General features: G+C 39.5%; 1 long non-coding RNA gene and 1 pseudogene across 2 annotated transcripts in view; one reads left to right on the forward strand and one right to left on the reverse strand.

Annotated features, from left to right (window-relative positions):
* LOC140509271 (uncharacterized) overlaps nt 1-27,492 on the reverse strand; it is a 201,583-nt gene that overhangs the window by 173,501 nt on the left and 590 nt on the right. The gene's annotated exons all lie outside the window — the stretch shown is intronic.
* LOC140503490 (SWI/SNF-related matrix-associated actin-dependent regulator of chromatin subfamily E member 1 pseudogene) lies at nt 25,860-27,186 on the forward strand (annotated as a pseudogene).

Genomic DNA, 27,492 nt, shown 5'->3' on the forward strand with positions numbered 1-27,492 from the left:
TACAAGCTCTGTCCATTTGGGACCAGTGTGAACCACTTTGAGTCAGTCCTGTTGTTGTTGGGACAGCTCATGTGTTCTGGGTTCATCCAGTGGACATTAAAAAAGATCACTAGTATGTCAAACTCAAGCAACATCATTCTGCCTCCTGATTGGCTGATTTTAATTCACAGGTTATTTCAGCCTCTGCTGGTTAATAAGGGAATTCAAGAAAATCAAAGTGAGTAAAATTATTTGTTCCATTTCTAACTTCCAGGCAGACACTATTTCCACACATAGGAAATATTAAAGAAACCCATTTATCCATGTCAACAGCAAAACAGAAATAAAAGAAAATATACATATGAGAATATATAACAGATAATACAGATTGAAGGAACTCTCTCATTTGGAGCAAGATGTCTCAGCTCAACCAAGACACTTCCAGGTCTCATCCAAGGAACAAATAAAATTCCCCAAAGTCTCCCTCAGTTCCTCTTACACCATTTTCCTTCCAGAGTCTTTCTCTCTCTTCAGTTCCCTGAAGAGAGGCTGGCATAATAGATCTCTTAAAGATGGAAGCTGGAAGAACTAGGATTTATCTCCTCTCTCCTTCTCACTAACTTTGTCCCACCCTGTAAAGACAGGTTATCCTGGGTGTGTTAAGGTGTTTTCCTTTACACATGGCTTAGTCAAGATCTAAAGGAAAGTATGGGGGGTTGTGGAACTGGGATAATTTTCTGTTGTTTCCTAGTTGTGGTGGCTATGGTTCTGTGGAGCCCCAGAAGTAGCAGTGGCCTGAGGGGAAACAGGTGAGTAGGAGTGATGCCAGCGGTTTTCCAGGTACTCAAAGGGAAATAACCTCTCCTTCCCTCTCCTTACCCCACTAATAATCCTGAGGAAACAGGCTGGAGCAGTGGCTGGGGGAGTAAAACAAGTCTGTGGGAGGTGGGCATGGCCAGAGCCAGGGCTCGAGTAGAGTAGCCCCATGTAGCACCAACACGATATTCACAGTGCCCATAGTGGCCATGAATATTGTGGCACAATTATGAATCGTGAAATACAACAGACTCTCTACAAGGAAAGTAGAACCATTTATTCAGATACCAAAGGCCAAATCCATCACAGAAACAAAAATCTATACACAGTAACAATGCAGAGAACAACACCATCCCCAAACTTTCCCCCTGCTAGGCTTCCCACAAATAGCTCCATTAAACAAAATCACAAACAAGCTATTTCACTCATACTAGCCAGGAGCATGCATCCTTCCTAGCTCTGCTGCTATCATGACTAACTTCCTCTAAGCTCTGCTCTAGTTCTGCCTCCTCCTGTTCCACCCTGTTTCACCCATTAAGCAATCTCCTCCCATCACAGGTTCTATGTGACTCAGATATCCATGTGACCCTGGCAGGTCACATGGGCCTATTAATGAATGGGAAAGATCTCCCCATTTAAATTACCATTACATGCAGCCCCAAGATCTTTCACATTCATTACATACTTCAGATTGGTGGGGAAACTGGTATCAATAGAACTTTAACAGGAATAAGAGAAAATAAGTCTATAAAATAATATTTCAGGCAACTGGTATCAACAGAACTTTACAACAATAACAAAAATCACACAAAATAAGCACATGTAAAAAACATCTCAGAGTGGGACTTAAGCAGAACTACCCCATCATTCCTCCCTTTAATGAAACCCCACTTCCCACAGACCTAAAATCTTGGGGTAAGGAGTGAAGGTCTCTTCTTCCATAGCTACTTCCTGCTGAAATTGAGAGCTGTCTCTGTCCCAAGGGGTCCCATTTGAGGGATCAGTTCCTCAGTCAGCATCCAAAGCCAGGTGGTCACCAGGTCCAGAGGTGACACATCACAGTCATGAGCGGGGGTGACATCCAGCTTAAGCTATCAGGCATCTGCAGGTGGAAGGTAAGCCTGCAGAAAACAAATTTGACAAAGAACAGACCAAAAGCCAAAATAAAAACCAAGGAGACAATAACCAGAAGCAGGATAGATAGGGTCAGCCATGCTTCTGGAGTCTACGAACCCATTATCAAAGCCTCATTCACTGTTGTTTACTATTTTCTAACTTGCCGTTTTGGGGGTCATCATCTGGCTAGAGATATACTTTCTTTAATATGAGCTGGGGCCTGGCCAACCCTCCTTTCTCCCTGCAGGTGTGAACTTGGATACAACACTTCAGGAGGTTCTGCAGGGGTAGTTCTCATCTCCCTGCTCAGTTTAATACCAATCTTCTTTCCTTGATACATTTTATATAGTTGATTATTTGTAATGCCATCTATTCTTCCAAAAACTAACCCTATTCTCAGGGCAGTAGTAAACAATTCTTTTCTTGTCAATCTATTCAGACTTTGAATATGCTGGCTATTTTCTCTTCTCTCTGCAGGAAATTGATCTTTTTCACTGATTCTCACCATCCAAGGTACCAACAATTCTCCCATCCTTTTAATTAACTGATTCATAACATCTGTGACCTGGTGAGTAAAGTCCTCAATTACCTCCCTAAACACTGTGGGGGCACCCTGATTCTCCCGCTTCCTTCATAGTACTGACTGAACCTTACCCTCCTCATTTGTTTCATTCTCCTGTGAGCCAAACTAACAATAGCTTTTTCTCTTACCATCTTCTGGATCTCTAGCTTGCTCTGCTAACAGAGAGTTTGAATGCTGCAAATGCTGCAAAAAACCTTCTCATGCAAACCAGCCAACTCCCTTTCCATCTGAGCTTTCTCTTCCAGCAGCTTGTCTCTGCTTTAGGATATAATTCTATAGTGTGTTAGCAAGGCCCAGCCTCTGCTGCACAGCCCTGCCATTTCTTTCCCTGGTTCTACTAGCATTCCCTGCAAACATCTGTCTAAGTTTCTGGGTTCTCCCTTCTGTAGCCTTTGTTCTCAGTTTTCACAAAGCCCTGTGCCTTTAACCTATTCTCTTGCCAGGGAGGAATAAGGCAAATCCTCCCTCCCTGGGTCATACATTTCTTCCTCTGTCTCCTCTGCTTCTCTGTCTCTAAACAGAGGTCTGATATTTTGCAATCCCATCCCTGTCACCATTTGTAGCTCCAATACAATATCCACAGTGCCCTTGGTGGCTGTTTTCTATTTTTTATGCTATTTTCTCTGTTTGTAATTTCTGCTTGTAATATCTGTTTGTATTTTCTCTGAAGTTCAGGGTGCTGACTTTTCTCCTAAACTAAGTAAATGATATATGTATTTGATTAAAGTAAGATGGTTGACCCCCTTAAAAGATGCTTTCCTTTAAGAAAAGCAGGTCCAAGAACCTGTACTAACATGTCATCCTGGGTATGCTAGGGTGCTTGCTGTTACATACCCTTTGATCTCCACCAAGGAAGAGAGAGTCCTCCTCTACCTAGGGTTTTGAGTTTGGTGTACACTTGTAAAGTATTTGCATCCACAGTGAAGAGGGGACCTTTATCTCAGTTCCAGGGCAGAAAAAAGTGTATTTCATTAAGTTCCTCTTGTGCCCAGAAAACTGTACCAAATGCTGAGTGAGACGTAAAAGTTTAGATATGGCCTAGCCCTTGTCTTCATGAAGTTTAATTCTGGGGGATGAGGGATACATATCCAACTACTGTACAAAATAATGAAGGATAAGCACATCATAGAGTTACAAAATGAAGTATTATTCAAAATCTGAGGAGAAAGACTGCTATTAGTAAAAAGAAACAGGAAAGCTTTCATGGAGTCATGAGTCATCGAAGCACTGCTTTTGAAATTTCTTAGTCTACCAGAAATCTTAGGGTCACAGATTTGCAAGTAGAAGGGACTTTAGATAAAATCAGTCCTTTCCCTAAAAGAGCTCACAATCTAATGGGGAAACAAGCAAATATGTACAAACAGACTATATAGAACATAAGTAAGAAATAATTAATATAGGGAAAGAAAATTAAGAGAGATTGGGAAAGGCTTCTTGAAGAAGGTGAGATTTTAGTTGGAACTTAAAGGAAACAAGGAAGCAGAGCATTCAAGATTAAAGAGTATCTGGCTGGGAGTGAGATATAAGAAGATATAATGTTAATGAGAGTTGAAGATCTTCCCTGCCCATTAATGGCCTCAGGTGGAGCCCATTAAGAGAAGCTTGATTAGGGGAGGCTTGTTTTATAGGAAGGTCCACACTATTTGTTAATTTCTAATGAGGCACTGGGTCACCAGGGTTATGCCCTCCAGCTCTGAAAAGTGTATATATGTATCTGTGTGTATATATATATATATCAATATATATATATGGTTATATATATGTGGTTTTACATATATATATAACCATATATATATATCAATATATATATATGGTTATATATATGTGGTTTTACATATATATATATATATATATATATATATATATAGAGGGTTATGTCCTCCAGCTCTGAAAAGTGTATATATATATATATATATATATATATATATATATATATATATATATATATATATATATACATACACTTGGAAGTGAGGTTTTGCTTTGGGGCTTACTCCTTGAAAGAATGTTGAGTGCCAGATGAGACTGGGTAGCTGTTAAGAAGCCCCCCAGCTTTGACAACGCAAATGTTGGTACTTCTCTCTCTGGTAACTATATGTGTATGTTATGGTCACAGTTGAATTTTTATGTTGATCTGTGATGTATGTATTGCTTATCAGTCAGTTAGAAGACCTATCTGTAGGTCTTGATTTCTCTGCTTGTATTTTCTCTGTTGGTATATATGATTAAAGAAGATTGTTGACCCCTCAAAAGTTGCTTTTCTTTTAGAAGAGCAGATCTAAGAACCTGTGCTAGCAGGCCCTCCTATGTATGCCAGGGTGCTTGCTGCTACAGAAGGCAGGTGGGAAAGGGGTAGGTTAAGAAGGGGTTTGAACAGTAAACAGATAATTTTGTGGGATATGAACCCACATCTTTCTGATATCAAGTCCAAAACCCTATTTATACTTCTTTTTTAGCCAGATATCTGCTTATTAATATATCCATCCCCTAGGTTCAGCACACAGGAACTTTCACTCTAAAAATTAAATAAAATAAAACAAATGAGTCACCTGTGAACTAAATAAAAAAGAGCTCACCTCTAAAAAATAAAATGAAACTAAAGAAAACTAAAGAACAAACAATGGTTATAAGCAAGAAGCTTTCTTTATTCCATTGAAGGAGGAAAACTAGACACCTATGTGCCAGGGCCTCCTAGTAGAAGAACTGCTTTAGTGTGGACAGATCTCAATATTTACACTAGTGGCTATGCAGTGAGCTATAGCCCCAACAATGAGGAGTAACAGCCACAATGAGGCAAGTTAGATTCACAGCAGAACTTCGAACCAGAACATGGTTCCTGCAAATGTTTGTCTGAGTTCCTGTGATGAACAAGAACTGCATTGCTGTTCAGTGGTATGAAGAGATGTGATACTGCAGATCTCCATGTTAGTGTGGTAGCTAAGATGATAAGTGTAAAGTCTTTAAAGCTGCTAAGGTAGATAGAGGAAGGAGCCCAGTATGAGAGAAACCTCATAAAGGGAGAAGGTGGGAATCAAGCTGGTGTTTCCTTCAAAATGGGTGCAGAAAGAGAAATGCTAAGTCAACGTGAGATCCTCGGTGAATTGGGTTTTGCTTAGCTATTTGCAAACATTTTTTTTTGGTTTTTGTTTTTTTTTCTCCTCAGCTACCTTGATCATTGCTACTGAAATGAGTAACAGCAGGGTAGCTGAGGTGGAGGGGGCTAAGAAAGCAAAAGTTTTACATCTATTTTTTTTTTTAAGTGCCCCGTTAAGAATCATTATTTAACATTTATTGAGTAACCAAAATGTTCTGGGTCGAATAACAGGATATGAATTACAGTATTAAATGTAATCCCATAATCCTCAGGAAAATGTTGGGCTTTTCAACTATCATAACAATAAGGAGCTGCCTGTCTTATAAGCCAATTCACATTCTGAGGAAGCCTATTAAAATGGTTGGATATTATGCTAAAAAGCTCTTAGCCTGCCTTTGGAGCAAGGAGAGGATTAGAAGCGTAACTACAGAGAATTCCTCAGACATGCTCAGAGTTAAATTCATGGCCTAATCAGAGGTGAGTTTTCCCCAAGTAAGTTTAGGCAGAGAAAGCCTAGGGTGTTTTCTTCTGTTCCCTGTGGTAAGGTGTCTCTATGATGTCAATTAAAAAAAATTAAGGCAAGGGAAGGGATTAAGCATAAATATGTAAAACTACTCGTGCTTCCTTAATTTTTCCCTTAGAAGACTTCAGTGTCTCATCTTAGCTGTCTCCTGGGGATATTAGTTTTGGTTTCCATATATTCCCTTACAAGCAGAAATAGAGATGGATAAGGAAGAATCTGACCCATATTAGAGCGCAAATAAAAGGGGACAGTGAGCTTGTATTGGCCCAGTTTTTATATGAACAGGCTAAGTCAGGGGATAGGACTAAGGTCTGCAGAGAACTGCAACAGGCTTAGAATACAAAGACAGCTTGACAGAAGGTATCCTTCAGGGTTCTGTACTGGCTCTCCTTCTTCCTCTATGCCAGGGCTTCTTAAGCTTTTTCTATTAGTGACCGTTTTTCAGAGTTCATTGGTGTTGCACAGCCTGAGGGCCTACACAGGGCACAGTGAGCATGCTGTATGTTCAGAACCAAGGTTGCAGTGAAGTCCTGCAGTGCAACATGAGCAGGCACTGACAGAAACATCTCAGATTCATTACGTTTGATTTTTACTTAATTTTTGGTTGTTACATGTACAGAAACCTTTTGATGCTGCCAAACTTTTCATGACCCCATACAGGTTCACAACCCACAGTTCAGAAAACACTTCTGTATGCTGCTTCTTTTGATGATCTCATCAGTTCCTATGGATTTAATTACTATCTCTATGCTGATGATTCTCAATCTAAATTTGCTGCCCCCAAATCTCTACTGGCTTTCAATCTCTCATCTCCAACTGTCCTTCAGACATCTCAAGCTGAATTTCTGGTGGACATGAGAACCTCAATATGTCCAACACAAAACTTATTGTCTTTCCCTCTAAACCCTTTCCTCCACCATCTTCCCTATGACTATAAAGGCCAACACCATCCTCCCAGTCCCTCAAGCTTGCCACCTAAGAGATATCCAAGGTTCTTCACTGTCTCTTGCCCCTCATATCCAAACTCTTGCCAATTCCTGTTGATTTTACCCCTGCAGCATCTCCCTAATACACCCCCTTCTCTTCTCTGACACTACCACCACTCTGATGCAGGCCCTCATCACCTCACACCTGGACTATTGTACTAACCTGAAAGTAGATCTGTCTACCTCAAATCTCTCCCCTCTTCAACCCATCCTCCATTCAGCCACTAAAATGATTTTTTTCAAGGTGTTATTTTCTTCAGCATTTTTTTTGGTTCCTTTAGCAAGCTGTTGACTCGCTTTTCATGATTTTCTTGCATCTCTCTCATTTCTCTTCCCAACTTTTCCTCCACCTCTCTTGATTTTCAAAATCCTTTTTGAGCTCTTCCATGGCCTCAAACCATTGCATATTTATTTTGGAGGCTTTGCATGGAGAAGGATTGACTTTTACATCTTCCCCTGATGGTAAACATTGTTCTTCCTCATCCAAAAAGGATGGGAGAGAATACCTGTTCACCAAGAAAGTAACCTTCTATAGTCTTATTTTTTTTTTCCCCTTTTTGGGCTTTTCCCAACCAGTTACTTGACTTTTGGGTCCTTTGTTAAGAGTAGGGTATACTCTGGGGACCTGTAAGATCTCAATTCCTCCAAGGTGGCACAATCAAGGGAGAGGAGTTTACTCCATGGCCAGGCTCATGGCTGAGATTCAGATCAGCTGCACAATTCCTCCAGGGTCATTAGATGGGAACAGGGCCACCACTCAGGCCTGGGGTTCAGATCAGCTCCTCAATTCCTCCAGGAGCTTTAAGCTGAGGGCTTCAACAATGGAAGCTGGCTTCTGCCTTCCACGGCCACCTCCACCACAGCCACCACCACCGCTGCTGCTGCTGCCACCGCCACTTGCGGCTGGGGCTAGGGGAAGACCCTGGTCCCTTGTCACTGAGGTTAAAAAGCTTTCTCACTGACCTTTGAAGCTTTATTTGGCACTTGTGGGTTGAGGAGTCTGGCAACCTCTGCTGCTGCTAGGGATTCTGCCCCCGAGGCCTGCTCTGGTCCTGCTCCTCCTGGTGCCACATGGCCAAGGCTGGGTTGTGCTCCACTCTGCTTCCAGTGTGACAGACCTTTCCTGTCTGCCTTCCAGGTCACCCTGGGCTGGAAATCTCTGCTACTCCATCATTCTGTGGCTTCTGCTGTTCTAGAATTTGTTGAGAGTCTTTCTTTACAGGTATTTTATGGGCTGTGGGGGAAGAGCTAGAGTATGTGTGTCTTTCTACTCTGCCATCTTGGCTCCACCCCCATTTTTTTTTTTTAAATACAGGTCTGACCATGTCACACATACCCCCTACTCAATAACAGCGGTGGCTTCCCAGTCTTCAGGAATAAATGCAAAGTGCTCTGTTTGACATTCAAAACCCTTAGTCCCATCCTACCTTTTCAACCTCCTTATACCTTATTCCCCTTTATATACTCTTCTGTCCAGTGACACTGGCCTCCTGACTGCTCCACAAATAAGATACTCCATCTCTCAGCTTTGGGCATTTTCTCTTGCTGTGATCCTAGAAAACAATCTCTCTCTCTCTCTCTCTCTCTCTCTCTCTCTCTCTCTCTCTCTCTCTCTCTCTTCCTCTCTGTCTCCCTCTGTGTGTGTGTGTGTGTGTGTGTGTGTGTGTGTGTGTGTGTCTCATCCCATCTAACTACTGATCTTCCTACCTTCCTTTAAGTCCCAACTAAAATCTGGAAACCTTTCCAACCTCTCCTAATCCCAGTGCCTCCCCTCTCTTATTTCCTGTTTATTCTTTATACAGCTTGCTTTGCATATATTTGTTTGCATGTCATCTTCCCCATTAGATTGTAAGCTTCCTGAGGGTAGGGACAATCTTTTGCTTCTTTTTGTATCCCCAGCTCTTAGCAAAGTTTTTGGCACTCATTAAATGCTTGTTGATTGACTGATCGATGGCATTAAAATCAGGAAGATATGGGTTCAAGTCCTTCTTCTGACACATACTACCTAAGTGAATGTGGGATTTTCCAAACCTTGATCAAATGTTTCAACACTTGTCTTGTATTATTCCCTCGACCCCTAGAGACCTTATGGTTGCTGGTTGTTTGATGGATTTTTCTATCCCCTGCCTTTCTCTGCTGATGATAGCTGGGAAGCTTGAGAAGAGAATCTGTTGCTCTATTCCTTGGAAAAGAAAGGTAATTTAATCTGTGGCTAAGCAGACAGATTCGGCCATGAAAAAAGAAAGAAGAGAAGGAAGACAAGGCCCAGGTCCTAGGTCAGTGATCCAATGTGATTTCAGTTCCTAGCAATAGAATCATTTCCCCAAAACTTGGCAGAGCCCCTAAGACTCCAAGGCAATGGGTTCATCATTGGAATCCATCTCTTTCCCTCTACAGTCCAGCTAAATAGGCCTTCTCCTTGTTCCTCACACATGGCCCTCCATTTCCCATGTCCATTCCTTTGCACTGGCCATCCCCCATGCTTGAAATGCATTCTGTTACCACCTCATAAAATTCCTAACTTCCTTCAAGAAGTTGCTTACATCTTCTTCATGAAGAGTTTCCTAACTTTCCCTTCATCCCTGGCTTCTATTTGTTTTGAATTTATTCCGTATGTGAGAGCAGGGATGGTTTCCTATTTTCCCACACAACCCACCCAACCCTACCACTCAGAGGCAGCTAGTTACACAGTGGATGGAGTAGTGGGCCTAGAGTCATGAAGACCCAAATTTAAATCTAACCTCAGATATTTAGTGACTGTGTGACCCTGGACAAGTCACTTAACCTTTGTTCCCTTAGTTTCTTCAATTGCAAAATGGGGGTGATAAAAATAACACCAGCCTCATAGGATTTATTGTGAAAAGAAAATGAAATAACATTTGTAAAAAATCACTTAGCATAGTACCTGACACATATGCATACACACATGTGCATGTGTGTGTATATGTTTATGTATTTGTATGTATACGTGTGTAGGTACTATATATAAATCCTTATTCCTGCTTCATATATTCCCATGTAATTCTCTCATCCCAAGGAATTATGGCCCTAGATACTTTTTAGGAAGGACTAAACCCATTACATCTAGCCAGACTCAGTCAGTGCTTCACATCCTATCAAGTCATTGCCACTAGGAAACCAAAATCTAACCAGTTTTCTTACCATCTTCCCTCCCATACTCTGCATGGCTTGTCCTGCCTCAAATTCTTACTGTGGGGCTAGTAATCAAAAGCATATGAACAATTTCTACTTGAAAGGATGTGATACGTGACTGCTTTATAGCTCCATTCATAATTCCTGTAATTCCTAAAACTAAAATTTCCTTCTCTGGCCACACCATTACTATGTGTCCCAAAAGTCTTAGTGCTTTAAGCTTTGCCAGACATACTTCAAATTTGCACTGAGACTTTTGGGACACTATGTATATTCATTTCCCTCACTGGAAGCTCCCAGAGGATAAAGACTTTTTTACTTTTATATTTGCATTCCAGTGCCTAGCACTGTATTTAACTCATAATGGGCATTTCAATGCTTTTTTCATTCATTCATTTTTACATCCTTGTTCATAAGTAGATGTGTACAACCCTCTCTGTTACTATACTAAAATCCAGAGCTTAAGTCAATATTCCCTCACTACTGTGATACTCATTTCATTCCTCATCTACACGGTGTCTGTGTGGTACCTGAACAGATTCTATGGAACAGGAATGAACTTAGAAGGGTCTCTCTCTCCATTGTAACATAGAGCCATTTTCTTCCTAGTCCCTAAAAAGCCAACACATTCAGACTCTGACAATAGGAGATTGTTTCCTTGTTTTTTTCCCTGAAGCCTCTCTATTTATAGCTTTCAAATGTTGCCAGATGTCAGGTGAGAGTGTGAGGGAGTTGGAAAAATATTATTATTATTAAGCCGTGGGATGTATCACTTCACATTTCTAAAAGTGCTTTACAACTGCATTTTATTAGTGGTTCCTGTAAAGTATTCTTTGAGTTTTAGGCAAGCCTAATGATTTACAGTAGCACAAGAAAACAACAAAAGTCTCATTCTGAACTCAGCTGCTAATAACTAAAGAATAGGGCATAGGGGGATCATGATTCAAAGTAAGCCCTTCCACAGAAAGGGTGTGCTTTAGCTGAAGTGTCATGATAAAGTAGGGAAGCCATCAGGCCTCCTATACCTAAGAAATACAGTAAGTGCTTTAAATGGTAACTCCGGTCACTTTAAAACTCCTCTTTTTGCCTCTCCCCACCCCACCACACACACACACCCACACACACACACACACACAGACACACACACACGTTCATCAAGATTAGACTATTCATTTAGAAAACGACAATAACTTTAATGAAGAAAGCTCTATTGCTTTTGCAGAATTAGGCTGAACAGAAATGAGGGCCACAAAAAGAAAACTATATTGTCAGTGCAAGGAAAGCAGAATGCTTTACCTGTGTTCTTTGGGAATCAGAAATGATGCATTACAGATCAATCACTGGTCAAACAAGTCTGAAGAACACTGCTTGTTATTTATGTATGCTTGTTACATAAACCCCAACTTGTGCTGCTTGAAAAATACAGTTACCTGACCACAGAGGAATGAAGAGAGTGGGGTTCTGGGGACTGACTGAATGAGAGTTTCCTGAAGCATAAACACGTATCAGGAGTGCCTAATCATGGGCATTTAGGGCATAGTGAGGGCTAGTCTGGGAGTAGGTCCAGACCAGAGGAAGGATTGAGAGCTTGATTTCTAGGAACAGAACTGATGGAAATAGATGGATACATTAAGCTGTATAGCTCAAATGATGCTATGATTCTCACTACATGCATATGTTATATGATATATATGAGAAAGATATTACATGTATGTAGTATTTTTGTGCCATCAAAAAAAGGGTAAGAGTCTTTTGTTCTCGGATCTCTCTTCCCCAGAGACGAGGAAATATTATTTGCCCAAAAAGGAAATGTGTCGTCAGAGAAATACGTGACTTCTGCTCATCTCATTCAGCCCTTGGGATTAGCAAGGCCCAGGAGCCAGCCTCTGGCTGTTACAGTGACAAAGACCTCCAAGGGGGATACAGGCAGGCAAGCAAGCAACAAACCTCTATGAAATGCTTATAATATTCAAAAAGTATTTAGCACAGAGCTGGCACATAGTAGATGTTATATAAATGCTCATTCCCTCCTTCCTCACTCTCCACCCCGACTATATACCAGACAAAGACTGTGTTAAGTGACCAAATTCAAAGTTAAAAAAGTAAAAGCAAAGTGAATCTCTGCCCTGAAGGAGCTGATATTCTAAGGGGAGGAAACAACATATAAAGGGAGCTAAAAAGTGCGATGAAGGGAGTAGGTACCCCAGCAGAGCATGGAGGCAAAGTCCAGATAGCCAAGAGGCCAAGGAAACATGGCTAGTCTAGAATCTTCCTGTTAAAGCAAGACTCTGGAAGGAATTCGCCAATGGGAGAAGGGCAGCAGCATGAAGAAAGGATATTCCAGGGTAGGAAGGCATCTGAGTCTCAGTGGGAGAAGGGAGCTAGTTTGGAGAATAGATTTGAGGAAATATCCCTTAAACCTGGGACAACCTCTCTCCATTGATTCTGGTGAGACTATCTCAGGCAGCTTAAATCCACTGCATAGGAGGAGCACTCTCAGATTTGTTCAGCACTAAAGCCAAAGGTAAATATATAATTGAATGCAAATGCCTTATAACAAAATGAGGGGAATCAGAGATGGGTGAGCAAAACTTTACATGATACTTCTCTGGCTTTGAGAGAAACCCCAGGGTTCTCTGAGTGCCTGCATCTGCATCAACATGACTGATCCAAAGCTCTGAATGAAAATTCTAAACCACTTCTGGCTGGGAGTGATGGACAATTGGCCTTATGGATCAGGACCTTACATGGTGGCTATAGGGAATGGACTATAAAGCCTCAGGATGAGAATGTGTATATTAGATGTTGATATTAATCTGAAATTAGTTCTTTCTGCGATTCTGAGACTATATGTCCTTTTAGGTGACCTTAAACACATGTGGATAAAACAAAACAAAACAAAATATAGATAGGGAATATGTAGGCACAAGACTACTTATTAGTACTCTCTAGGTTAAAATATGAATGTGACAGCACCATAGCTTAGAAATGAGTAACAAAAGCCTGAGAGGGGTCCTGGGAGCCACCTCCCTCTACGGCTTAGTGTTACTAAATACATATGAATTAGGGGTAAAAGTTTTGGCCATCAGATAAGGACACTTAGCTGTAACTCAACTACACAGCTACAATCCAGTTCTAATCCTTGTGCATTTTGAAGGAAATTAGACAATAGGATCCTATAATATTGAAGTCCTAAATGCAGGTGTTTTCTAAATGTCAGTTCTTAAATCCTTTGCTCTTCTCTTATATTTTCTGCCTCAGAGATGACTTCTACTCCCCAGGCTTCAAGTCTCATTTCCATGTGTATGACTGCTAGCTCTGTACCTAGAGTCCTATTCTCTCTCTAGTGTACCTGTTGAATACATCCACTTAGCTGTGCCACCTGAATCACTTCAACCTTAAAACTAAACTCCTCTTTCTCTAAAGCATATATTCCCATTTTCACTAATGATGTCACCATTTTTTCCAGATACATGTGCCAGAGAACTCAGTATCATTTAACTGGTTTCTCTCCTTTGCCCCCTATTCTAGTTAGACACCAAGCCCTATAGATTTTTTTTCCACAACATTCTTTGCATCCATCACCCTCTTTCTCTTCCCGTTGCTATCAATATTATCCAGTTCTTATGGCTTCATTCCTATATTATTGTAAAACCTTTCCAAATGGGTCTGACACATAGTAGGTACATATTAAATGCTCATTGACTTCACTTGTTGATTTCATTTTCTCTCCTTCTAATCCATGTTGCTCACTCTCACCAAATTCATCTTCTTAAAAAACTGCTTTGACCATCCATTTATTCATAGAATGAATGTCCTATTAAGTATAGTGCCTGCTAAGTCAAACATAAAGTCTAGATACCTTAGCATGGCAATTAAGGTTTCTCACACTTTAGCACCAAACTACTTTTCAAGCCTTTTATCTCCTACAAGACAAAGCATGGCTTCCCATGAGAGGTAAAATGATATAGAGCAGAAGTGTCTCTAGGCCAGTGGGGAACCAGATTACAAGATAGTTGGGAAATGTTTAGCAAAATAAATAAAATACAAAATAATAAAAATACAGTGCAATAGATAATATCAATTTGTGGTTTTCGAAGTCAATAGTGGCCAGCAGGGATCCATTTCTCTTTGAGTTTGACACCACTACAATAGAGGACAGAAAGCTGGCCTTGGAGTGAGGAAAGCTGGACTTCAAATCTTACCTCTGATACAAATATATATTTATATACTGAATGACTTTGGGTAAATCATTAAATATTCTAGGATTATGAATTGCATAATTCATTATGGCATTAGTAGAGGTTGTTCTTTACCTAGAGTTTGTTACATGATTCAAATAACAGGTCTAATAAAAAGAAAGAAAGAGAAAGGGAGGAAAATGGGGAAGGAGATTGGGAGGAAGAGAGGAAAGAAAGGAAGGAGAAAAGAGGAAAGGGATAAAGGGAAGGAAGGAAGGGAGGAAGGAAGGAAAAAAGGAAAGAAGGAAGGAAGAAAGAAGGAAGCAATTAGCACATTATGAAGTATTCCTATGTCTAGGGACTTCTGTATTTTTCACTTATGGACTGTCTCCCAGAATGCTTTGAAGCAAAGAATGAGTAAATACTAAAGGGAACTTTGTAAAGCCTGTGGGTTGTGATACATGGGCCTACAGGGCACATAGGCTTAAAACGTAAAAGATCAGAGATCCTGATAGGGAGAAATTGAGAAGTATGGTCGTTGCTATGGACATTATATTTTTGCCAATATTGAAGAATGACAGTAAGTAGCCCACATAGGCCAAATAGACATGAACTGGATGCTGGTATCTGCAGCAGATCTCAACAGGTCAAGCAAGTTCATTTCCAGTTAAAAAAGCAGCAGATGAGGATATCTAGGTGTCTATGACTATTCAAGTCAATAGAAAACTAGCTTCAAGTCAGCCCATGATGAGTGTCATTCTTCCCTAACCCCACTGGGAATCAAGAGATAAGGACATGAATTTTCTGATCTTTATTTTTTATATTTTTACTTTGCAGCAAAAAGCTATGATGGAAAAATTGAGGTTTTCTGAATTACAGTCCTGAAGCATTTGTTACTTACCTTTTCTTACAATCAAAAGACTCCTACAAAAGGAAAGACATGAGGTTAGCAAAGACTTGTAGGGCAGGATGTTGGGTTGATTGGCTGTAACCCAAATCCATGGTCCCTACTAATAACAGAGGCTTATACAGTCATACTATTATCATACACCTTAACATTCAATTACAGCTAAATCTCACAATAATTTCTTGAAATCACACCGTAAGATATTAAACTAATTACCTAAAATAAAAATTAGAAGGTTGGGACAATTAAACTTAGAACTTGAACCCAAATGGCACTGACTTCCCAGAGTCTATTGCCTGGAACTACGTACAGTTTATGCCTTGAAACTAATGGTTTCTTGTGATGTTATTTCCTCCACTGTCATGTTTTCATGGACCTAATTAATGTTAGTAGTGTATGCCTCAGATAAAAGGTTTTCTTAGTCAAAACATTTTGCATATATAAACAAAATCTAGCACACATGAAAAGAGACAGCATAGTGCAACAGAAAGTGCATGGAACTCAGAATCATATAAGAACCTGAGTTCTAATCCAAGATATAATAGTTACTACCGGTATGACCTCAGACAAGCCAATGAATCTTTCTGGGTCTCAGTTTTCCCATTTGTCAAAAAAAGGGTTGGATTAGATGACTGCTAAGTTCTCTTCTAATTCTAGATCTATGATCCTATGATCTTTGATTGTCCTTTATATATATATTTGTCTTTGAAAATAGCCAGTGTATAAATACATTTATTAAAATAGAGAGTATTCTGGTTTAGGCCTTTCAATAGCTCAGAGAAAAGTAGATTCACTTGATATTGTTTCATATTGATCTTTCTGTTCTTCTTACCATTAATTGATCTGCTTCAAATAAATTTTCCTATGACAAATATCAGAATTTCACAAATCTCAGTGGAAGAATTAAGAAAGAGAAAATATATAGAAACATATCAATAGCAATGAAATATTTGCCTCCCTTAGTACTCTGCATGACTTAGTACAAGGAGATATATGTGTTGTACTAACAATACACGTGGTCAAAAGGTCATCTTTTAGGGGAAAAAAGGAAAAATTAATTTGTTTTCTATTTTTTTGAGGGAAGGGTTGCCTTTTAAAAATACAACCCAATGTACATCTTTTGACCCAGCATAACTAGACCTAAAAAACTCAAAGAAAGATAAAAGGACCCACAGGTATAAAAAAAACACTTATGGTGGCACCTTTACAATGGAAAAAAAACTGGAAAGTAATGGGGTGCCCATCAACTAAGGAATGGCTGAATAAACCATATACATATGAATACAATGGAGTAATATTGTGCACTATGAAATAATGAAAGGAACAGTTTCCAAAAAAACTGTTCAGACTTGTATGAATGAATGCAAAATAAAATGAGCAGAGCAAGGAGAAAAATGAATTCTACAATAACACATAATTGTAAAGACAACAACTTTGCAAAATTTAATAATTCTGATTGATGCAGTTAAAGCCATATTACAAGGGACTAATGAGGATGCATGCCATCTACTACCTTACAGAGAAGAGAGAATGAGGTATACATTTTTGAACATGGCCAGTGTGGGATTTTGTTTTTCTTGACTGCATATTAACAATGAGGGTTTTGATTTTCTTTTTTTCAATGAAAAGGGATGGGGAAGTTGATGGGTTAAAAAAATAAATATTTATTAACTGAACATTTAATTAAAGTTAAACATTAAAATAAATTAACATAGCCATGAAAATAGGTCTATGTGCCATAGATAAAAATGAGATTAGAATTAGATCAAAATGAAATATTTAATTTGATCCTCAGTTTCTGTGATCATGGAAAAACAGAATTCCTGCATTAGAAGGGACACAAAAGGTCATCTAGTTCAATCACTGTTCTATGGGGGCAGAGAATATGTTTTGTAGCTCCTAGTACCTATCACAATGCTCTGTGCCCAGGAGGTGTTTAATAAATATTTATTAAATTGAACCACAACATGGACCCACTTTATAATACCCCAACAAGTGTCATGCAGCCCTTACTTAGAGAACTCTGGTTGAGAACATCATTAATGTTCTCTTAGCTGGATGGCACAAAACAAAACATGACTGGGGTTGTGGGAAGGGACACAGTTGGTCAATGAAGGCAAGGTTCAATGAGATATGGCTATGGATCTGGGAAACCCCTAGTAATATAATGACTGATTGATGGACATAGCCTTCAGGGAAAAGGAAATGACTGTACCAATTAGTATTAAGAGAAACAAATTCCATACACCACTAGTCAGCCCTTGAATTCTATCACCAACCACCACTGACATTACAAAAACAAATTCTTCATACTGGTCAGGTTACCACATTTTTATGGCTTTTTTTTTTTTTCCGTTTTTATGATTTCAGGGCTTTTCTGGATATTCATTTTAATCTTCAAAAAACTGTTCCCAGTTTTTGGTGGGTTTTGTTGGTTTTTTTTTTCTTAAGGTCTTCCTTGTGGTGCCCTCTTCTCCCTCTGCCATCACCATTTATCCTGGTATCTCTGTAGATAGTGTTTGCATGTTGTCTTCCCCAATAGACTATAAGCTCCTTGAGAACAGGGACTGAGTTTTGTTTTTTGTTCCATGTTCTGGATTTTTTGGGGGGTGGGGTGGGCAAGGAATTGCCTTTCTTTGCAACCTTAACATTTATCACAGTGCCAGACTCATAACAGGCATTTTAAGAATTGCTACTTGACTGACTGACTAACCTAAGATCATTGTATTTATAGTTGGACATGATCATTATCTACTACAATCTTCTCATTTTGTAATTGAGAAAACAAAGACTTACAGAAAAACTTGCCAAACATCAAACAGATAGCAAGTAGAATTTTGACTTTCATCTCAATAAAAATGTTGGAGAGAAAGAAGAGAATTAACAATATAATTTTCCTTTTTCCAGACCCTAGGCATTGTCTTCCTTCCTCCCCTACATCCTCATACCACAGATATTCTTTGTGACGACAATATTGTGGGTTTGATCATTTACAAAAACTTTCTGCCAAGTCTGGTTTAAAAAAAAACATAAGAATAAAGCAACCTTAATCTGCTACAAATGTGACTGTGGGTATTGGCTAAGTGTACGCTAGCTGCTTCAGAAGGAATAATAACACACACCTGGCTAGTTACCCTGTTTAATACCACAAAAGGAAAATAGGTTATCAATCAGTTATTTTAGTCAAATCAACAGGGTATAACTTGCCCAAGAAGTGGCGCTATCATCAAGCCACTAGCCAATCACTTCCTAAGAGAGGATTCATTGTGTCTGCACTAATTTTCCCACAAGCATAACATCTTCATTGCCTGACAGCTTTCCATCTTTAGCCTACAAATTCTTAGACCGCTCCATTTCAGAACTCTCACAGCTCATGGAACCTAGGTACTCAACCAAAATTCCTTATAGATGTAGGATATGATATAACATGGGCTCTAAAATGACTAGTATAGTAGGTTTCTTGTCTTTAATCATGAACCCTAATTCCTTATTTGAAAAATTTGCCCTTGACCACTCTTTTTCATGAGACTTAAGCAAGTGATTTTGAAAAAATACACATCAAAGTTGCTATAAAAGAGCTGGTGTACACATAGTCAGCCTCTTCTGCCCAAATTTGTCTCCCTCTGCTTATCCCTACCACTTTCAATGTGGGAGGAACAATTAAGGGAAGATGCTGTGTGTTTAGAATTTGCTAAAGTGAGCCTAGAAAAATCAGAGAAAAAAAAAGGGAAGAACAGTGATTTGCAATCCACATTCCAACTCAACCCCTACTGCTGGATCTCTCTGGCTACTGCCAACCTATTTCAGTTTAGTGTCAAGTTGCTAGTCTGTCTCATATCCCCAATGCCTTGGCTAACATCTCTACTCCAAATCTCTGCCTTGATTACCACAGCTCCACAGGGTATGGCCCAGACCATCATGGCACTTCAATCCACTTCCCCTGACACATACTAAGAATTCTCAGGCTTATAAGCCCCACTACTCTAGGGTGGTATAGCAGCAAGAACCCCAGCATACAAAGGACAGGTTCTTAGATCTGTTTTTCTAAAAGGAAAGCAACTTTTCAGGGGTCAAGAATCTTCTTTAATCACATATATCAACAGAGAAAATACAAGTAAAGAAATGAAGACCAAGAGACAGGGCTTCTAACTGTCTGACCATATGCAATACATATATTGACAGATCAACAGACAGATCCAACCATCTGACCATTACATACATACATAGTTACCAGAGAAGCACCAACATCTGGGTTTTCAAAACTGGGGTGCTTGCTGCTACATATGGCGCAGTCAGGCAGGATCTGAAAAACTGAAAGGAAAGTATTGGGGCAAGGATAGTTATTCATTATTTTCAAGTCATGGTAGCTATGGTTCTGCAGATCCCTGGAGCAAGAACGGAGAGCTGTCTGCTTGCCAACCCTGGTGAGGTAAGCCATAGAACAGGAGCAGAGAGCTGCCTGCACAGAACCCCCAGGCAAGAGCAGGAAAAGCCAGCTCTTGCTGGAGGAGGAAGAACCCCAGAGCTTAGAATTCAGCCCCAGAGCAAGATAAAGACTGGGCAGCAGGATGCAAGGTACTGAGCATGCTTTTTGCAGTGTTCTCCTGGGATGGTTGGGGACCCAGCAGGTAGAGTTGTCTATGGTGTGTGGGAGTAAGTACTATGTACCCCCAAGGACCCCACCTTGTTGGCTTTGTTGCCCGGCCACCTTTTGGGACTTTGGAAGTGGAGGCTGGAGCAGTGCTAAGACTGGGACTTGGCTCATTAGAGCCTGCACCTTAGTGTCAGGAGGAAGCCTACAACCGCAGTGTGGGAAGGACGCTCTACCAAGAACTGTATTTGGACATCTTGTTTTGAATTAACTGTGACCTAGCAATGGAGTATGATTAGTTCTGATGTCATATGACTTTGTGTTTGTTTAAGGTGGTGTGGCCACTCTGGCAATGTTATGTTATGTATTCTGCAAATGTGAAGTCTGTAATGTCTTTATTTTGTGGGAATTAGGTTGTGTTTACTTAAAGAGATGTTAATGCCTACTCAAATACAAGTTGCCTATGTAATGGATGTGAAAGCTCTTGGGGCCAAATGTAATGTTAATGAGCTTTACGTTAATGAAAGATCTTCCCCTATTAATAGGTCTCAGGTGGAACCCATTGGGGGAGGCTTGTTTTTGTAGGAAGGCCCATACCTTTCGTTAATATGTGTGTGTGTGCATGTATATATGTATATATGTATATATATACATACACACACTCTGACATGAGTGGCCATGGCCCTTCCCCCCCACTTTGAAAACCCAGATGTTGGTGTTTCTCTCTCTGGTTAACTATGTATGTATGTAATGGTCAAATAGTTGGATCTGTCTATTGATCTGTGAGGAATGTATTGCTTATGGTCAGATGGTTAGAAGCCTTGTCTCTTGGTCTTTATTTCTCTGCTTGTATTTTCTCTGTTGGTGAATGCAATAAAAGAAGATTGTTGACCCCTGAAAAGTTGCTTTCCTTTTAGAAAAGTAGATCTAAGAACCTGTGCTAGCAGGCCCTCCTATGTATGCCAGGGTGCTTGCTGCTACAGCTAGATCCAAAGAAATTCAAGGAGATTGGAACAGGTATGTTCTCATACATTCCCTTCCTTCCCTTGTGTCCTCAGTGATCTGTTTCTTCCAGTCAATTTTTAAGAGACATTAGGAGTACCTGCTACCCAGAGTTCTAGAAAATTTGAAGAGCAAAAGGACTAAAAAAAAGTTTTCATTACCAACTCCAGATTTTTTTTTCAAAGGTTTTGAGACTACCTGTGGTATCTTATGCTTCTTAGGAGAACTCTTTCATTAAGGGTATTTTACAAAGACAGCAAAATACTATAGGAATCAGTTTACTAGGAATCAATTTATTAAAGAAAAAATTACAAGGAAATTTGTTTTATTTTTAGTATGGAAAACCTTGTTTACTTTCAACAAGAAAAAGAGCAAAGTAAGGGAAAATACTGTCCTTTGATTGAAAAACAGCAAATACTTATTAAATACCTACTATATATAAAGAACTATGCTATATGCTGAGGTAAATAGGGAAATACAAAGGTAAATAACATATGACCCAAGATTCTCAAGCAGCTTCATACATATACATACATAAACGTATATACACATGCATACATATATATGTGGATATATATACATGCACATATATTTAAATTTTTTTCTGATGAATAAAAATCCATTTTCTCTCCCTCCTACTATATCCTCAGCCATTGAGGGAAGAAAAAGAGAGAGCAGAAGAATGGGGGGAAAACTTGAAACAAATTCATGTGGTTAAGTCAAATCAAATTTCACATTCTATGTCCAAAAATACGTGTCATTCTGTACCATGAGTCCATCACTCTCAGGAGATAGGTAACATGTTTCATCATTGCTTCTCTGGAATTGGTCATTGTGTTCATCATTGTGTTGACCAGAGTTTTTAAGTCTTTCAAAGTTGTTAGAAAAGTTGTTTTCCTGGTTCTTCTTGCTTCTTTCTGCATCAATTCATACAAGTCTTCCCAAGTTTCTCTAAAACCTTCCTTTTTATCATTTCTTATGGATCAATAGCATTCCATTACATTCACACATCATGATTTATTCATCCATTCTTCAATTAATGGGTACCATTATCACCACCATGATGCTCTTAGTTTCCACTTCTTGGCACTACAAAAGGAACTACTAGTCATCTTTGCACATATGCAACATTTTTTTCTTTAATCTCCTTGGGGTATAGAACTTGGCAAATAGGCTTAGTAGTGATAGAACTGATTCAAAGGGCATAAACATCTTAGAAATCTTTTTGGGGCATAGATCCAAATTGCTTTCCATAATGACTGGACCTATTCAGAGCTCCTCAAAAAATACATTAACATGACTATCTTCCCCTCTAACATTCCAACATTTGTTATTTTCCTTTTTTCTCAATGTTGCCAGCCTGATGAGTGCAAGACAGAACTCCAAAGTTACTTTAAGTTGCATTTCTCTAATAGTGATTTGGAATGCATTTTTTTAAAATAATATGACTATTAATAGATTGGATTTCTTCCTTATCTTTTGACCATTGACCATAGGTCATGGCTCTTATTCTTATAGAGAAATTTGCTACAGATTTTTTCTTAGTTACCTGTATCCCTTCTGATTTTAACTACATTAGGATTGTTGATACAAAAACTTTTTCATTTTTTATAATCAAAATTTTCCATTTTATCTTATATTCCTCTCTATCACTTGTTAACTCATGAATGCTTCTCCTAACCATAGATCTGAAAGGTAATTTTTTTTTCCTTGCTCCTCAATTTGCTTATGATGTCACCCTTTATGTGTAAGTAATGTACCCACTTGGAGCTCATCTTGGAATATGATATGAGATGTTGTTCTATATCTGGTTTTTGCCAGGTGACTTTCCAGTTTTCCAAACAATTTTTGTAAAATTGTGAGTTCTTACCACAACAACTCAGATAATTGGGCTTATCAAATACTAGACTGCTAGGTTCATTTGCTTCTGTGTGTTGTCTATCTAATCTGTTTCACCTCTCTGTTTTTCTTAGTAGTACCAAATCATTTTGATTATTACTCCTTTGTAGTATAGTTTGAGATCTGATACTACTAGGCTCCTTTCCCCACTTTTTCCCTCATTATTTCCTTTGAGATTCTTGACCTTTTCTTTTTCCTTTGGATGAATTTTATTATTTTTTTCTAGTTCTAAAAAGTAATCCTTTGTTAATTTGATATCACACTGACTATAAATTAATTTAGGTAATATTGAGCTTACAACATATATAAAGCATTTGCAAAGTACTATCAGAGACTTTATCTCATTTAAGCCCTCTTTAGTGCAGAAAATGTCCCTTTTGCAATGCAAAAAATGAAGGCTTAGAGTGACTTGAGAAAACAGCCACAAAACTAGTAAGTAAGAAATCCAATGCCTACTTCATTGGTCAGTCAGTCAATAAACATTTATTAAGTGGTACTATAAGCCAGGCACGGTGTTAATTGCTAGGAATACAAATATAAAAATGAAAGACAAATCCTGTCCTCAAGTAACTTATAGGAGAAGAGGGGGAGATAAACTGTCTTGGGGATATGATGAAGTTCAAAGGAGTGCAGCCTGAAGCTGAATTGCAAATGAAAATGGAAAAAAAAAAAAAAGAATTGCAAATGAATTTCAAATGGCCTAGGCTCTTTGCTTAAATGGAGGCTTTGGAAGAAGTTTATTCATTCTGCCTTTCAGTTAGAGGGGCTGAGGTCTGAGTATCTAGGCTGATACAACTTTGCATTACCCCATGCTATCTCCTAGTCAGACAAATCAGCTCCATTCAATTGTCAAATGTGATGGTCTTTCCTCAATCCCGATTCTTCTTAACCTCTCCACAACATCCAACATTGCTGATCACCTTCACCTCCTCTACACTTTCATAACATTAATTTCTCCTCCTATTTACCTGTCTGTTCTTTTTCAATCTCCTTTGTTGGAATTTTATCCAGGGCATGTCCACTAACTGTGGGTAAACACTAAGAGTATGTCCTAAAACCTCTTCTATTTCCCTCTATACCAGGGGTTTTTACACTTTTAGTGACTCTTGGACCCTTTTGACAGTCTGGTAAATGAATAATGTTGTTAAATGCATAAAATAAAATCCATAGATGATTTCACATTTCTATATTGATTAGTCCCAGATCCATATATCTTTTTCTAGGTTCTTTCCTGAGCTAGTCATGCATCACCAACTGACTTTTGGACATCTTAAAATGGATATCCCATAGACATCTTAAACTTTATGTGTCCTAAACTGAACTCATTATCTTTTCTCCAAAACCCTCCTCTTACCCTAACTTCTCTATTACTCTCAAGGTACACCACCATCCTCCTGGTCACCAAGGCTCATAACCTATAAATCATCCTCAACTCCTCACTCTCTCACCTCAGACTTTGTCCAATCTCTTGCCAAGTCTTGTGGTTTCTACCTTTACAACATTTTATGTAAGTTTCCCCTTCTCATTCATACAACCTCTGCCCTGGTGCAGGGTCTCATTACCTAACACCTAAATTATTGCAAGAACCTTCTGGTTTGTCTCCATGCCTGAAGTCTTTCCCAATCCCAATCCATTCTTTACTCAGATGACAAAGTGATCTTTGTAAAGCATAAATCTGACCACATCACACCCCTACTCAATAAACTCCAGTGGATCCCAATTACCTTCACAATCAAATATGAAATCTTCTGATTGGCATTAAAACCACCCCAGTCAGGCATGGCTCACCATATTATAGGTTCCTCTGTCCAGTTCTTTCTGTGGCCACCAATGATGGACCAGGGCAGGAGAAGACACATCACCCAATCTGTGGTCACCTGGAAAGTGAGGTTGAGCTTCTTCCACACTCCTTCCCTTCCCAGTCTCTCCTTCTCTAGAGCTCCAAAAGATTGGTTGGTAAGTCTACCTGGCCTGGACCTGTCCATGGTAGCCTCTCTCAAACACACACCTTGCCCAGGAGCTTTCAGGTCTTATCTTTCTCTACTTTCTTTATGTTCTTCATACTGTAGCCAGGCTGGGCACCTTGGAGTCTCCTCAAAGACTTGTTCCTCAGAAGCACACTCTTGTATGACCTATATCTTCTTGGCTTTGCTTCCAGTTTGTTAGTCTTTCTTTTCTGATCACAATCTTCTATGACAGCCAGGATTTTGGCTTCCTTGGGTTCCCTTTCAGCACCCTGTCCCACCAGGTAAACAGCTTCAGAGTCACTCCTCCTTCTGCACTCATCTGCAGCCGAGGTAAATGTCTCACAGGAAGCTGGGGATAGGCTGCTGCTAGCTCCTTCCTGCCTTTCCATAATTAAATATAGCTCCTTTCTGTCTTCTGGCCTTCTTACCCTTTACTGCTTCCATGAACTCTATGATGCAGCCACACTGAACTAGATGCTGCTATTTACAGAAAAATATTCCACTTCTCAACTCCATACCTTTTCTCTGGATATTCATCATTCACTATTCCTGGAATTCTTTCTATCCTCATTTCTCTCTTCTGTCTTCCTTTAAGAATAAGCTCAAATATGATTTTCTATAGGAGGCCTTTCCCATTCCTCTTTCCCCTACGTAAGCCCCTTCCCTCAGAGATTATCAGTCATTTACAATTTACAATTTATACCATTTTATATAAAATGTAAGTATTTAAATGTTATCTTCCCTTCCCCCATTAGAGTGAAAGCTCCTTAAAATAAAGGAATGAGTTTGCATTTCTTTGGATTCCCAGGATTTAGCACAGTATAAATACAACGCCAACCTCATAAGGTTTTGTGAGATCAAATGAGTTAACATATATAAAACCACTTTGCAAAACTTAAAACCTATATAAATGCTAACTATCATGTAATCACAATAAATACTTGTTGACTGACTTATTCAATAACCATTAAGTACCTGGAAGTACCAGGACACTAAGCAGTGCTTTAAGGATACAAATATAAAAATGAGATAGTCGGGACAAAGGAAGAGGAGCCGGAGCCTGGTGTCCCAAGTATATTGTTAAGGGACTGAGAACTTAGTCTTCCAAAATGTCAAAAAGACCATCTTATGCCCCACCTCCCACCCCAGCTCCTGCAATACAAATCCCCAGCACACCAGGGTTTGTGGGATACAATCCATACAGTCATCTGGCCTTTACAACAACTACAGGCTGGGAGGGAACCTGGGCACCAACAGCCTGGTCACGGCTTCCTCTGACATTACAATTCCCAAACCTCCAAAGCCACCAGATAAGCCTCTGGTGCCCTATATGAGATACAGCAGAAAAGTTTGGGACCAAGTAAAGGCTTCCAACCCTGAGTTAAAGTTATGGGAGACTGGCAAAATTATTGGTGGGATGTGGCGAGACCTTACTGATGAAGAGAAACAAGAATATCTGAATGAATAAGAAGCAGAAAAGATAGAGTATAATGAATCTGTGAAGGCCTATCATAATTTACCTGCATACCTTGCTTACATCAATGCAAAAAGTCAAGCTGAAGCTGCATTAGAGGAGGAAAGTCAGCAGAGACAATTCCAAATGGAGAAGGGAGAACCTTATATGAGCATCCAACCTGCAGAGGATCCAGATGACTATGATGATGGTTTTTCAGTGAAGCACACAGCTACTGCCCGTTTCCAGAGAAACCACCGTCTAATCAGTGAGATATTAAGTGAAAGTGTGGTGCCAGAGGTTCGATCAGTCGTTACCACAACCAGAATGCAGGTTCTCAAACAACAGGTTCACTCTTTAATGGTCCATCAGAGAAAATTAGAAGCTGAACTCTTACAAATAGAAGAACGTCACCAGGAAAAGAAGAGGAAGTTCTTAGAAAGCACAGATTCATTTAACAATGAACTAAAGAGGTTGTGTAGCTTAAAAGAGGATGTAGACATGGAAAAAATAGCAGCTGAAATTGCCCAGGCAGAGGAACAAGAGAAAGAAGCAATGGAGCAGGCAGAGCGTAGTCGGAGCGGTGTGAGTGCTATCGCTACTGTCGCTGCTGCCACCAGTGAGGACGACCAGACAGCCAGCAAGGGTGATGAGAAGAAGGAAGAGGAAAGCACTCCCATGGAGACGGAAGAGACACACCCAGAGGAAACTACAGAAAGTCAACAGAATGGTGAAGAAGGAACCTCTACCCCTGAAGATAAAGAGAGTGGCCTAGAGGGAGTACATAGTATGGTGGAAGAAGGGACCAGTGACAGCAACACTGGGTCAGAGAGCAACAGTGCAAAGGTGGAAGAGCCTCCACCAAACCCTGCACCAGAGGACAGTGAGAAGAAAGAAAAAATGTGGAATTCCATGTGTTTTGAATTGTTTTTTTAATGAAATACTGTTTTTGAGTTAAAAAAAAATGAGATAGTCCCCACTCTCTAGGACCTTTCATCATTCTAAGAGAAAACTGCATGTACAAAGTAATTTGTAGCCTTTACGATATAAGAGTTTGAATGTTTGTTTGGTTGAAGGTGAAAATGAAAAAGAGGAATACTTACTCCCTCCTCTGACCCCTGACTTTGGGTATTGATATATCACTGTCCCGGTTCAGACAGCCCCTCTCTTCCCCTACCAGTTATTACTTTCCATTCGCTGCATTAGATTCCACTGGTATAGAAATTTCTCTTTCCAATCATG

This window comes from Notamacropus eugenii, chromosome 5, assembly GCF_028372415.1.
Source record: "Notamacropus eugenii isolate mMacEug1 chromosome 5, mMacEug1.pri_v2, whole genome shotgun sequence".
Classification (NCBI taxonomy): Eukaryota; Metazoa; Chordata; class Mammalia; order Diprotodontia; family Macropodidae; genus Notamacropus; species Notamacropus eugenii.